General features: G+C 43.1%; 1 long non-coding RNA gene across 1 annotated transcript in view; it reads right to left on the reverse strand.

Moving 5' to 3' along the window:
- The window catches only part of LOC137638719 (uncharacterized), a 50,654-nt gene that overhangs the window by 14,532 nt on the left and 23,330 nt on the right, over window positions 1-12,792 (reverse strand). The window lies entirely within an intron of this gene.

The raw sequence follows: 12,792 nt of genomic DNA on the forward strand, positions 1-12,792 counted from the left end.
GCATTATTTTTGTTTAGTACAGTATATTTAAAAGCCTTATTTTTCCCTCTGGGCGTTCAAGGTTTTCACGAGTAGACTGGGTTCGTTTATCGGCAGTGAATAGCCTAAACTTCGGTAACGAGTCGTCAATATTTTGTCATATTTTAAACAGTAGGCTATACATTTGATTTGCAAACATTGGTTTTGTAGAGTAGACGGTAAAATAAAATCTAGAGAGAGAGAGAGAGAGAGAGAGAGAGAGAGAGAGAGAGAGAGATTTGATGGCAGAAATCTCTCTCTCTCTCTCTCTCTCTCTCTCTCTCTCTCTCTCTCTCTCTCTCTCTCTCTCTCTCTCTAGATTTTATTTTACCGTCTACTCTACAAAACCAATGTTTGCAAATCAAATGTATACTGTTTAAAATATGACAAAATATTGACGACTCGTTACCGAAGTTTAGGCTATTCACTGCCGATAAACGATAACAAACCCTTTAATGCAAACTAACTGTATCCTTTGATATTCCTCTATATTTATCACGAATTCCTTCTATACCTCCTCAGACACTCTTATTTCAAATATCTAAATTATTCTTATCACAACTAACACCATCTAGTCATTTTCATTCCATTATATCTATTATTCCTCTGGATCTTATTCCCTTTCCTTATTCTGTTTATTCGATGGGATTCGTTTTTCCCTTTACCGTCTTTCAGAATCTATTTTTAGCCACTGGCAACCAAATCCCCCTTTCCCCCGTCTCCTACCGTCTCCCCTGCGAGTCCACCCAGCCTATCTCATCACTCCCCCCCCCCCTTCATCCTCCCCTGTTCTAGGTCTGTAACCTTCTGCGTCATAATCTCTCTCTCTCTCTCTCTCTCTCTCTCTCTCTCTCTCTCTCTCTCTCTCTCTCTCTCTCTCTCGTTATACAATACTTACAAATAGATGAAGAAACCAAAATCGGTTTTCTTGAAGTGTCAATTAATTACAAAACGAAAAAATTATACCGTGTATACATCCATTTCAATCATAGCTTAAAATACGGTAACCGATTTCGTCCGCAAACCACTATTTTTTAGGAAACACCATTCTATTCCAGAAAATTTTTACTCTTTAAATGTCAATTGCGCTATAATAAAACATGTACTTATGTTGTAAAATTTCGGGTGTGTTTTAAAAATCGAGTATTGCTAACTTATTTTTGTTTTACTTTTGGCTGTGATCACATCAGCTGATGTCTAGCTTCCGCGCGAATACAATAACAAAGAATTGTTTACACCATTTCTTAACTTATTCAAACCATCTATACAGTTAATATTACATAAACACCAATGTGTTATAACCTATCATATTTATTGTTTAGTACTTTAAAACCATCCCTCTCTCTCTCTCTCTCTCTCTCTCTCTCTCTCTCTCTCTCTCTCTCTCTCTCTCTCTCTCTCTCTCTCTCTCTCTCTCTCTCTCATCGAACGTTATAGCGGTAACCTAATTGTTCGGTGACTTTAAAAATAGGCCTAGTACTTTCTTCTTTACCTTTTTTGCATATGGATCCATAATTGAGGTGGGTACAAGTTGACTTATAACTGAAGTTAGGAAAAGTATTTTGGATATGGAAAGGACAATTATCTTTCGTAACAGTTTAGAATTATCGTAAGTTATCACTCTGTCATTAGCGGCAGTTTGCTATTGTGGATTAAACGCATAAGGAAAAAAAAATTTCCAGCTTTGCTACGAATTTAGGAATTTATATGGATACGGTAAGTAAAATATTTGTAATAACATAATGTTTACTAAATGTTTGTAATATCATTAGTTATGACTTAGATCATGTGTGTTTAATGCATTCGTTTGTTTATTATGATCGAAGATGGAGCGTAAACAAATGGAAGGTTTCCGTTTCAGGCGGCATCATAAAGAAAAACATTTCATAAATGGCATTCATTTCATTTATTTGAAAGTTCTAATAAAAAATAATTAGAACATTGGTAATAACAAATTCAACATATAATCTATACTTGGTAAAATTGCTGTCAATTCAAAAACACAGATGTATAAATGCGTCTGTTTCTTCGTTGTGATCAGAGATAAACGTAAACAAAACATTGGTTGTCGTTTTCTATTGTCTTTTTAGCGTGTTTAGGAAACGCATGATATAAAATCGCCTTTATTTTGATAATTCTGGATTTTCAATCATACAACAAGCTAGTCTATAGAGTGATGGTTTTGCTATTCACCAGTTGAATTATACAATAGATATGACAAACATTAAAATGTGTCTGTATTTTGGGTTGTGTTATAACGGGAAATATATGGTGTTTACACCTATCCTGGTTGTAATTTTAACCATTTTTCAAGTTATTAGAACTTTAAAGTATATTAAATGTTTTATTTACTTACAAAAACAATTTGATATTATAAAGAAATACAGTATAGTACAAAGAAAGTATTGGAAATGGGTAGTAAACACATTTGAATAGGCAAATTGCTGGTTGCCATGGCCGCAATGGAATTATTTCTGTTAGTTGTGTTTCGAAATTCGCGATTTTCCATTTACACGAGGTCATTAATCGACCAAATTCTCGCATAATTCGGGACCCTACTGTACTTGTGGCCAAGATCCCACTATCTCTGGTTGGGACTTTCGGGGGTGGAAGAGGCAGGTAATATAACTTGTATAACTCTGTGAAGCTAGGGAAAATTGAATGTGTTCAAGATGAAGTGTCTAAGGAGTATGGCTAGTGTATCTCAAGTAGATAGGGTTAGGAACGAAGTAATGAGGGTGAGAACAGGTGTAAGAAATGAGTTAGCAGATATGAGTAGATATGAATGTGTTGAGGTGGTTTTAGCCATGTTGAGAGAATGGAAAATGGCTGTCTGCTAAAGAAGGTGATGAATGCAAGAGTTGATGGGAGAAGCACAAGAGGAAGGCCAAGGTTTGGGTGGCTGGATGGAGTGAAGAAAGCTCTGGGTGATAGGAGGATAAATGTGAGAGGGGCAAGAGAGCGTGCTAGAAATAGGAATGAATGGCGAGCGATTGTGACGCAGTTCCGGTAGGCTCTGCTGCTTCCTCCGGTCCCCTTGGATGACTGCGGAGGTAGCAGCAGTAGGGGATTCAGCGTTATGAAGCTTCATCTGTGGTGGATAACAGGGGAGGGTGGGCTGTGGCACCCTAGCAGTACCAGCCGAACTCGGTTGAGTCCCTTGTCAGGCAGAGAGGAACGTAGAGAGGAGAGGTTCCCCTTTTTTTTATTTGTTTGATGTTGGCTACCTCCCAAAATTGGGGGAAGTGCCTTGGTATATGTATGTATGTAATGATAATTTTCCTCAACCAAAAAGAGATGGTATGCCTAGAAACCTTTGTGGAATGGCCAGCACTCACAAACAAATTGGAGTTCCTGGGTCCCAGATACTGCGTCCTTTCTAGATATTTACGTACGGCTCTCACAGGTCTTAGTAACGTGTTATCTGGGTCATTAGTTACTACTTTGAGAGACAAGATCGTGAAAAAGTCAAATCTGATATCATTATCAACCAAAATTCTGGTATTGACCACAAATTCAGGAACAAAAAGATAGTTATCTCCATCCTCTGAAATGAGACACCTAGCAAGATATACCAAGGAGTTAACTTACTCTTGGCTGAAGCTAAGGAAAGGAGGAAGACTGTCTTCTGGGTGAGGTCTCTGTCTAAGACTTAATGCATAAGTTCATACATCCTAAGAGGGTGGTTTTGGTTCTTGAGGAGGACAAGACTGCTCGAAACTTATTAATGCTCAGAAATCCAGACCTTTCAGTAAGAAAACTTAGCTGAAGTTTGAGCGGTAGCCTTTCACCACAATGACAGAAAGGGACTTCTTGCACTAAAAAGTCTGCAATCAGGGTAAGAATGACTGAGTGACGCTGTTCTCCTAATACAATACCAATCACAGAAGATTTTCCGCTTTCTCTGGTAAACTACTGCATAAGATCTTAGGTGGAATCCGGATAGTTGTTCGCAGTTGGTCTACAAAAGCTTTTCTTTCGGGGGAGACGCTAGATAGTCTCCAACCCGTGAAGAGACAGGCTGTGTATTGCGTCATGGAATCTTATGTGAGGTTGACATAGAAGGTTTGGCCACTGGAAGTTCTCTGGTAATTTCTGTGAGACGTTCCAGCAGGTCTGAACAACACTGCTGCTAGCTACATTGGGACCACTATTATCATTATTATTATTACTTGCTAAGCTACAACCCTACTTAGAAAAGCAGAATGCTAGAAGCCCAGGGGCTCCAACAGGGAAAATAGCCCAGTGAGGAAAGGAAAAAAGGAAAAATGATATTTTAATTGTAAAATAAATTTTTGAATATACTTACCCGGTGAATATATAGCTGCAACTCTGTTGCTCGACAGACAAAAAACTACAAAAAAAACTCGCCAGCGATCGCTATACAGGTAGCGGGTGTGCCCATCAGCGCCAGCTGTCGGCCAGATACCAAGCTCCATGTAAACAAAGACTCAATTTTCTCCTCGTCCCACTGCGTCTCTATTGGGGAGGAAGGGAGGGTCATTTAATTTATATATTCACCGGGTAAGTATATTCAAAAATTTATTTTATAATTAAAATATCATTTTTAAATATTTAACTTAGCCGGTGAATATATAGCTGATTCACACCCAGGATGGTGGGTAGAGACCAGTAAAATATGTTTACATTTTATGAGCTAAGAGTTTTTATTTCATTTTAGAAGTTATCAAAATAACAAAAACAAAATAAATAGGTACCTGGTAAGGAAGTTGACTTGTACGATTACTCTGCCTTATAAGTACGTCTTCCTTACGGAGCCTCGCGATCCTCTTAGGATGCTGATAGACCCCTAGGAGCTGAAGTATCAAGGGCTGCAACCCATACAACAGGACCTCATCAAACCCCTAATCTGGGCGCTCTCAAGAAATGACTTTGACCACCCGCCAAATCAACCAGGATGCGAAAGGCTTCTTAGCCTTCCGGACAACCCATAAAAACAACATTAAAAACATTTCAAGAGACAGATTAAAAGGATATGGAATTAGGGAATTGTAGTGGTTGAGCCCTCACCCACTACTGCACTCGCTGCTACGAATGGTCCCCGTGTGTAGCAGTTCTCGTAAAGAGACTGGACATCCTTTAGATAAAAAGACGCGAACACTGACTTGCTTCTCCAATAGGTTGCGTCCATTATACTTCGCAGAGATCTATTTTGCTTAAAGGCCACGGAAGTTGCTACAGCTCTAACTTCGTGCGTCTTCACCTTAAGCAAAGCTTGGTCTTCCTCACTCAGATGTGAATGAGCTTCTCGTATTAACAATCTGATAAAGTATGATAAAGCATTCTTTGACATAGGCAAAGATGGTTTCTTAACTGAACACCATAAAGCTTCAGATTGGCCTCGTAAAGGTTTGGTACGCTTTAAATAGAACTTAAGAGCTCTAACAGGGCATAAGACCCTTTCTAGTTCATTGCCTACGATCTCCGATAAGCTGGGAATATCGAAAGATTTAGGCCAAGGCCGAGAAGGCAGCTCATTTTTGGCTAGAAAACCAAGTTGCAGCGAACAGGAGGCTTTTTCTGACGAAAATCCGATGTTCTTGCTGAAGGCATGAATCTCACTGACTCTTTTAGCCGAGGCTAAGCATACCAGGTGAAAGTGTCTTTAGAGTGAGATCTTTCAGGGAGGCTGATTGTAACGGCTCAAACCTGTCTGACATGAGGAATCTTAGCACCACGTCTAAATTCCATCCAGGGGTAGCCAAACGACGCTCCTTGGTGGTCTCAAAAGACTTAAGGAGGTCTTGAAGATCTTTATTGTTGGAAAGATCTAAGCCTCTATGCCGGAAGACTGATGCCAACATGCTTCTGTAGCCCTTGATAGTGGGAGCTGAAAGGGATCGTCCTTTTCTCAGGTATAAGAGAAAATCAGCTATTTGAGCTACAGAGGTACTGGTCGAGGATACAGAAACTGACTTGCACCAGTCTCGGAAGACTTCCCACTTCGACTGGTAGACTCTAATGGTGGACGCTCTCCTTGCTCTGGCAATCGCACTGGCTGCCTCCTTCGAAAAGCCTCTAGCTCTCGAGAGTCTTTCGATAGTCTGAAGGCAGTCAGACGAAGAGCGAGGAGGCTTTGGTGTACCTTCTTTACGTGAGGCTGACGTAGAAGGTCCACCCTTAGAGGAAGACTTCTGGGAACGTCTACTAGCCATCGAAGTACCTCGGTGAACCATTCTCTCGTGGGCCAGAGGGGAACAACTAACGTTAACCTTGTCCCTTCGTGAGAGGCGAACTTCTGCAGTACCTTGTTGACAATCTTGAACGGTGGGAATGTGTAGAGATCCAGATGTGACCAATCTAGGAGGAAGGCATCTATATGTATTGCTGCTGGGTCCGGGACTGGGGAGCAATAGATTGGAAGCCTCTTGGTCAGCGAGGTTGCAAAGAGATCTATGGTTGGTTGGCCCCAAGTGGCCCAAAGTCTCTTGCACACATCCTTGTGGAGGGTCCATTCTGTTGGAATTACTTGCCCTTTCCGACTGAGACAATCTGCTATGACATTCAAGTTGCCTTGGATGAACCTCGTTACTAGGGAGATGTCTTGACCTTTTGACCAGATGAGCAGGTCCCTTGCGATCTCGTACAACGTCAGTGAGTGGGTACCTCCTTGTTTGGAGATGTACGCCAAGGCCGTGGTGTTGTCCGAGTTTACTTCCACCACTTTGCCTCGAAGGAGATACTCGAAGCTTTTCAAGGCCAGATGAACTGCCAACAGCTTCTTGCAGTTGATATGCATGCTCCTCTGACTCGAGTTCCACAGACCTGAGCATTCCCGACCGTCCAGTGTCGCGCCCCAGCCCGATGCGTCCGAGAAGAGAACGTGGTGGGGAGTCTGAACAGCCAGGGGAAGACCCTCTCTTAGGTTGATATTGTCCTTCCACCAAGTCAGACAAGACTTTATCTTTCCGGAAATCGGGATCGAGACCGCTTCTAGCGTCTTGTCCTTTTTCCAGTGAAAAGCCAGATGGTATTGAAGAGGACGGAGGTGTAGTCTTCCTAGTGATACAAACTGTTCCAGGGATGACAGCGTCCCCACCAGACTCATCCAAAGCCTGACTGAGCAGCGTTCCTTCTTCAGCATCTCTCTGGATGGATAGCAGGGCTTGATCTATTCTGGGGGCTGATCGTCTTGTTGTTCAGCAACGTCCTCATCAGATAGTTCCTCATCCGAAAACTGATGAGGAAACGGCAACGGAGTGGGCAACGTCTGGCTCGCTGAGTCCGGTCGCACTGGTGCATGCGTGACGGAGCCGGACGCAACGTCATGGAACTGCTGCACAGTCTGTGAACTGTCAACAACCATGGGTGCGCGAGGAAGCACAGCGTCCACCCGAGACTGTCTAGACCGTCTGGGTTGTGCAGTCAACACCATACCGGGTTGCTGAGGTTGACGCACCGCGTCAAAACAAATCACCTCTGCTGGTTGTTGAACGTCCTGAACGTCAACAACCACCTCCGAGCGTCGCTTAACGTCAACGTGCGGCTGGCAACCCACACTGGGTCGCATCGGTGGAGGAACCACCTCAACTGGTAGAAGCGAGAAGGTTACCTCAGCGTCAACAGGACGCACAACCGACCGGTTGGAAGGTTGTTGGCCAGAAGGTTCGGCAGCAACCTTCTCCGCATTAAAGTCCTCTATCAAGGACGCAAGCTTGGACTGCATGTCTTGCAGCAAAGCCCATTTAGGGTCTACGGGAGCAGGTGCGGCAACAGACGGGGTTAGCGACTGAGGCGGTACCGCTTTCCATCCCTGAAAGCCTTGTTTATGCATGACATAATTGTACAGCAAAACTTCAAAGGCTCGAAAACAGCTGTGAAGTTGACCTGTAAAAAACTTGGAGCATCTCCTGGCCAGGCGCCAGGGAGAGTCTACGAGATTTGAGAAGTCTATCTGGGCAGAGGCATGAACTCCCAAGCCGAGAACTTCTCTCGTGTCATATCAGATTCTCGCTCAATAAGCCAGTTTAAAAGGGAAAGCAAAGGCTGTATCCCCCAAACTCCTCCTGGTGATAAACCAGTCGCCTAGCAAACGTAAAGCTCTCTAGGAGAGCGAGAGAGCACTAGCTTATAAACAACGGCTTCGAAGTAGCTAGGCCTAGTGTAAGCTCTGACGTTTAGGCGAACGAGGAGCAGCAGTTACAAAAAGATCCGGACAAAGATCCTTAAAAAAAATCATCATGATTTAATTAAAGTCCATAGAGGGCTAAGCAGCTTTAGGCTCCTCTCCGTCTGACAGAGTCCTCAAGGGAATATCAGTAGGAGGGGGAACAGCAACTTCCTCATCTACAGGAACCTTGTCCGATAAAAGCTGAGTCTCAAGCAAGGGAGAGACCTACCGTGGTGGCAATGCTTTACAAGCAGAGTCCACACGCACTGGTGCATTAGTAGCGGACCAGGACGCAACGTCATGTAACTGCTTGACAGTCTGTGAACTGTCAACAACAACAGGTGCGTGAGGACGCACAGCGTCCACTCGAGACTGCTTTGACTGCCTAGACTGAGCAGTCAAAACAACTCTAGAATGCGGAGGTTGACGCACAGCGTCAAAACAAGTCAACTCCGATTGTTAGCGAACGTCCTGAACGTCAACAGGAGCATCAGCAAGTGGCCCAAAGTCCAAATGTGGCTGAAAATCCACACGAGACCGCATCGAGTGTGGTTCTAAACAACCTGACTGACGTGACTTAGCTACGCCAACGTCAACAGGAAGCACAAAGGAACGTTAGGTTGGCTGAAAGCCAGGATATCGATGAGATAAACGGCTAGACTCTAATCGGCAGAATAGTCTTCCATAAGGGAGGCAAGCATATTCTGCATGTCTTGCCGTACAACCCATTAAGGATCAACGGAAATGGTTGTGGTAAGAGACGAGGGTAACGTCTGTGACCGCAACACTTTGCCAACAAAAAAGACTCTCGGAGTCTGTGTTACGCTTTTGTTAGGCGGCGAGCAGTTTTCCGATGACTGCATAGGGTCAGAGCTGTCCTAATGGCTGTAACCAGGACGCTGGACCTGTCCTGAAAGGACTGACTTTCGCTTAAGGGCTTCGAAACCTTGTTATAGGTTTCTTATGCGAAAAGCCTTCGGATGACGAGGAGAAAAAACGTCTCTCTCGCCTTATGGTAGGGGAGATCTTGGTAAGATACACCCGATACCATAGAGGGAAACGTCTGTTCGTTGATCAAGGCCTCTCGAACCCATAAGTCGTTCGACATTACTTCTCCCCTGGGCTTGGGAGCTTGCAAGAGGTCCCTGACTAGGTGAACGACAGGCACGAACAGACGAACCCTCGGACGCAACACTGTAACACTTTGCGTAATATCACTTTATCACTTTGATTTTCTGTTTTGCACTTATTTCACTGAAATCGAAACTTTTACTGATTTCTACCTGAAGCACGCAATTCTACCCTTATCAAAAGGTAGTAATTGCGAAATCAGTCGTATAATGCAAGCTCATTAATACCAGCAAAAAACAGAAAACATATTTTAAGATAAAAAATTCAGTGGCTGGGGAAGATACTAAACACTAGTTCATTCAAAACTACGTTTTCAATCTCTCACCGCACATAGCCTGGGGACGAGAATAAAAAACTAAAAACGTTTTATCCTTTCTCCCCGTACAGAGACTAGGGACGAGAGTACCTCGAGAACAACGTTACCCGCTTGAACGGAACGTTTTCTCTCCTCTCTCTCCCTCCGTCTCTATCTCTCTCTCTCTTTCTCTCTTGATTTCGCACCTAAGAGAAGAGCCCAATTACATTTCGTCAAAAAAAAACATGTTATTTGACCAAAGGAAAAAACTGAAAGGTTTTTCAATTAAAAAGTTCCTTTAAAATAGAATTTAAAACATTTAAGCTTTGAAAGAAGAAAGAACAAAACGTCAGAATCGATTTACTCTTTCTGCAAAGTGAAACCGTGATACTCTCTCTCTCTATCGTAACGATAGAGCGCAAACTGCGTAGTATAAATAAACTAAACGTTAGTTCATCTTTGAAAACAGTACGAAGACTATTCAAAGAAATTCTTTCATAAAATATTTATTAAAAATATTCATTTAAAAGGTTTTAAATCATTAGCTCTTTAAAAGCTATTTACGATTGCAAAGGGCTCAACGTTGTTTAACTTCGGTTTCCAAGTTAGGACCGCCTACTCTCAGGAAAGGTCGCATATAAACAAAACATTAAAATTTATTTTTATGTTTATTATAAATGGAAAGTTAATCGAAGAGGCCTAATAAAGGCGGAGAGATATAAAATATATAGAGGAAAATCTATAATTAATTTATAACGTGATAAGATAATTACTAAAAGCCTAAACACACTTCCGTCTAAGGGAAGGGTCGGCCATTTAAGAGTCAAAGAAAGTCCATACTCTCTTTGTCACCAAAAATTAAATCTATTCAAAACGAGTTCAAGATTTAAGATGAAGAAAAAACATCTGCACTGCGAAAGCTGAAACCAGAATATAGTACTTCACCAAAGATGATGGGAAAAACTCCAGGTTTCAACAGCGAGTAAAGTACGTCTTGTCGACACGTCGACAGAGAGAAAATTGAGTCTTTGTTTACATGGAGCTTGGTATCTGGCCGACAGCTGGCGCTGATGGGCACACCCGCTACCTGTATAGCGATCGCTGGCGAGTTTTTTTTGTATAGTTTTTTGTCTGTCGAGCAACAGAGTTGCAGCTATATATTCACCGGCTAAGTTAAATATTTAAAAATAAAATGTTTTAAGAGTAACAACATTAAAATAAATATCTCCTATATAAACTATATAAACTTTAACAAAACAAGAGGAAGAGAAATTAGATAGAATAGTGTGCCTGAGTGTACCCTCAAGCAAGAGAACTCTAACCCAAGACAGTGGAAGGCCATGGTACAGAGGCTAGGGCACTACCAAAGACTAGAGAACAATGGTTTGATTTTGGAGTGTCCTCCTCCTAGAAGAGCTGCTTACCATGGCTAAAGCATCTCTTCTACCCTTAGCAAGAGGAAAGTGGCTACTGAGCAATTACAGAGCAAAAACCCCTTGGGTGAAGAATTGTTTGGTAATGTCAGTGTTGTCAGGCGTAAGAGGACAGAGGAGAATATGTAAAGAATAGGCCAGACTATTCGGTTTATGTGTAGGCAAAGGTAAAATGAACCGTAACCAGAGAAAAGGATCCAATGTAGTACTGTCTAGCCAGTCAAAAGATGCTGTAACACTCTAGTGGTAGTATCTCAATGGGTAGCTGGTGCCCTGGCCAAACTACTCCCTTAGATGTCCTGATTCTGTTTGCATCTGACGAATCAGACAAGACAGTGGAAAGGTGTAAAACTCTAGCCCGTTTCACAGTTGTTGAAATGTGACTTCCATCACTGCACGGGAGTTTGTAATTCAAGTGGGTGGCGATCATGTCCAGAGATGGTGAATCCCACAAAGTCACAAGTCACTTCGCCACTATAGGAAGCAAAGACAATTCTGAACCAACTGTCGTCCCTCTAGGGCTCAGGTGGTCTGCAATGACGTTTCTTTTCCCAGGGATAAATCTCACTGAGAGAGAGATTGCCTGGGACTGTGCTCAACTGGTCTGCAATGACGTTTCTTGTCCTGGGGATAAATCTCGCTGAAAGAGAGATCGCCTGGGACTGTATTTGAGTATCTGTGTGATAGAGTGCACAGCGGGAGAGAGGCTACGCCTCCCAGTTTGGAGATGTAGGTCACTAATGTGGAGTTGTCGCTCATCAATACCATATTGTGACCTTTCAGAATCTTTGCAAAGTGGAATAATGCTAGTTGCAACGCTTTCATCTCCAGAAAGTTTATGAGTAAGCACTTAAAGTCTTCTTCTGATCATAGGCCCGAGATCTGTTCCTTTCCCATATCGCCGCTCCATCCCTGGCTAGACGCATCTGTGAACAGTAAGAATTGTGGGGGAGGATCGTGAAGGGACATTCATGCTAACAAGTTCTCTTTCCTCAGCCTCCACATGAGGTCCGATATCACCCGAGTGCTCATAGTAGGGTTACGGGGTGATCTGAAGCTTGGGACCACTGGTTCTTCAGAGCCCACTGTACCGAATGTAGATTCTCCCCGGGGGGAAGAGTTTCTCTAATGAGGAGAGGAGGCCTAGTAACTTTTGCCATGTACAGGTAGGCAGGAGGTTACCTTTCAGGAAAGTTGTTGCCAAAGTCTTAAACCCACTATTCCTCTTTCTGCTACAGGAAAGCCCTTGGCTTGCACCGAGTCTATGTCCATTCCCAGGTACCTGGTGTATTATTTGGGGACGAGGCTGGACTTCTGAAGGTTCAGCTGGATCCCTAATTCTTTGCAGAGATCCAGCAACATGTCTCTGTGCTTCAGAAGGAGAACTCTGGATTCTGCTAAGAGAAGCGAGTATTCTAAGTATCTCGACAGCCTGATACCCATAGCAGGAGCTTAGGCTGAGACAAGGAAAAAGACTTTGGTGAAGACTTGAAGTGCTGTAGACAGGTCAAAGCACAGCTCCTTGAAAAGGAACAGTTCGTCTCTAAAGGGTAGCCTTGGGTACTTCTTGAGGCCGATGGAGTCTGCATCTTGAACCTTGTCTGTAAGATAGAGAGAGAGAGAGGTACTGTATATGACGGGTCTCAAACCTCCCGTCAGCTTCTCTACCAGGAATAGATTTCTGAGGCGGCCCAGAGAGTCGCCTAAGACTTCCTCTATCGCATCCCTGACGAGGTGCTTGGCGACTTCCTCTGCCAAAAGCAGATCTTTTGATGATCCTTTCA

Source organism: Palaemon carinicauda, chromosome 3, assembly GCF_036898095.1.
Source record: "Palaemon carinicauda isolate YSFRI2023 chromosome 3, ASM3689809v2, whole genome shotgun sequence".
NCBI lineage: Eukaryota > Metazoa > Arthropoda > Malacostraca > Decapoda > Palaemonidae > Palaemon > Palaemon carinicauda.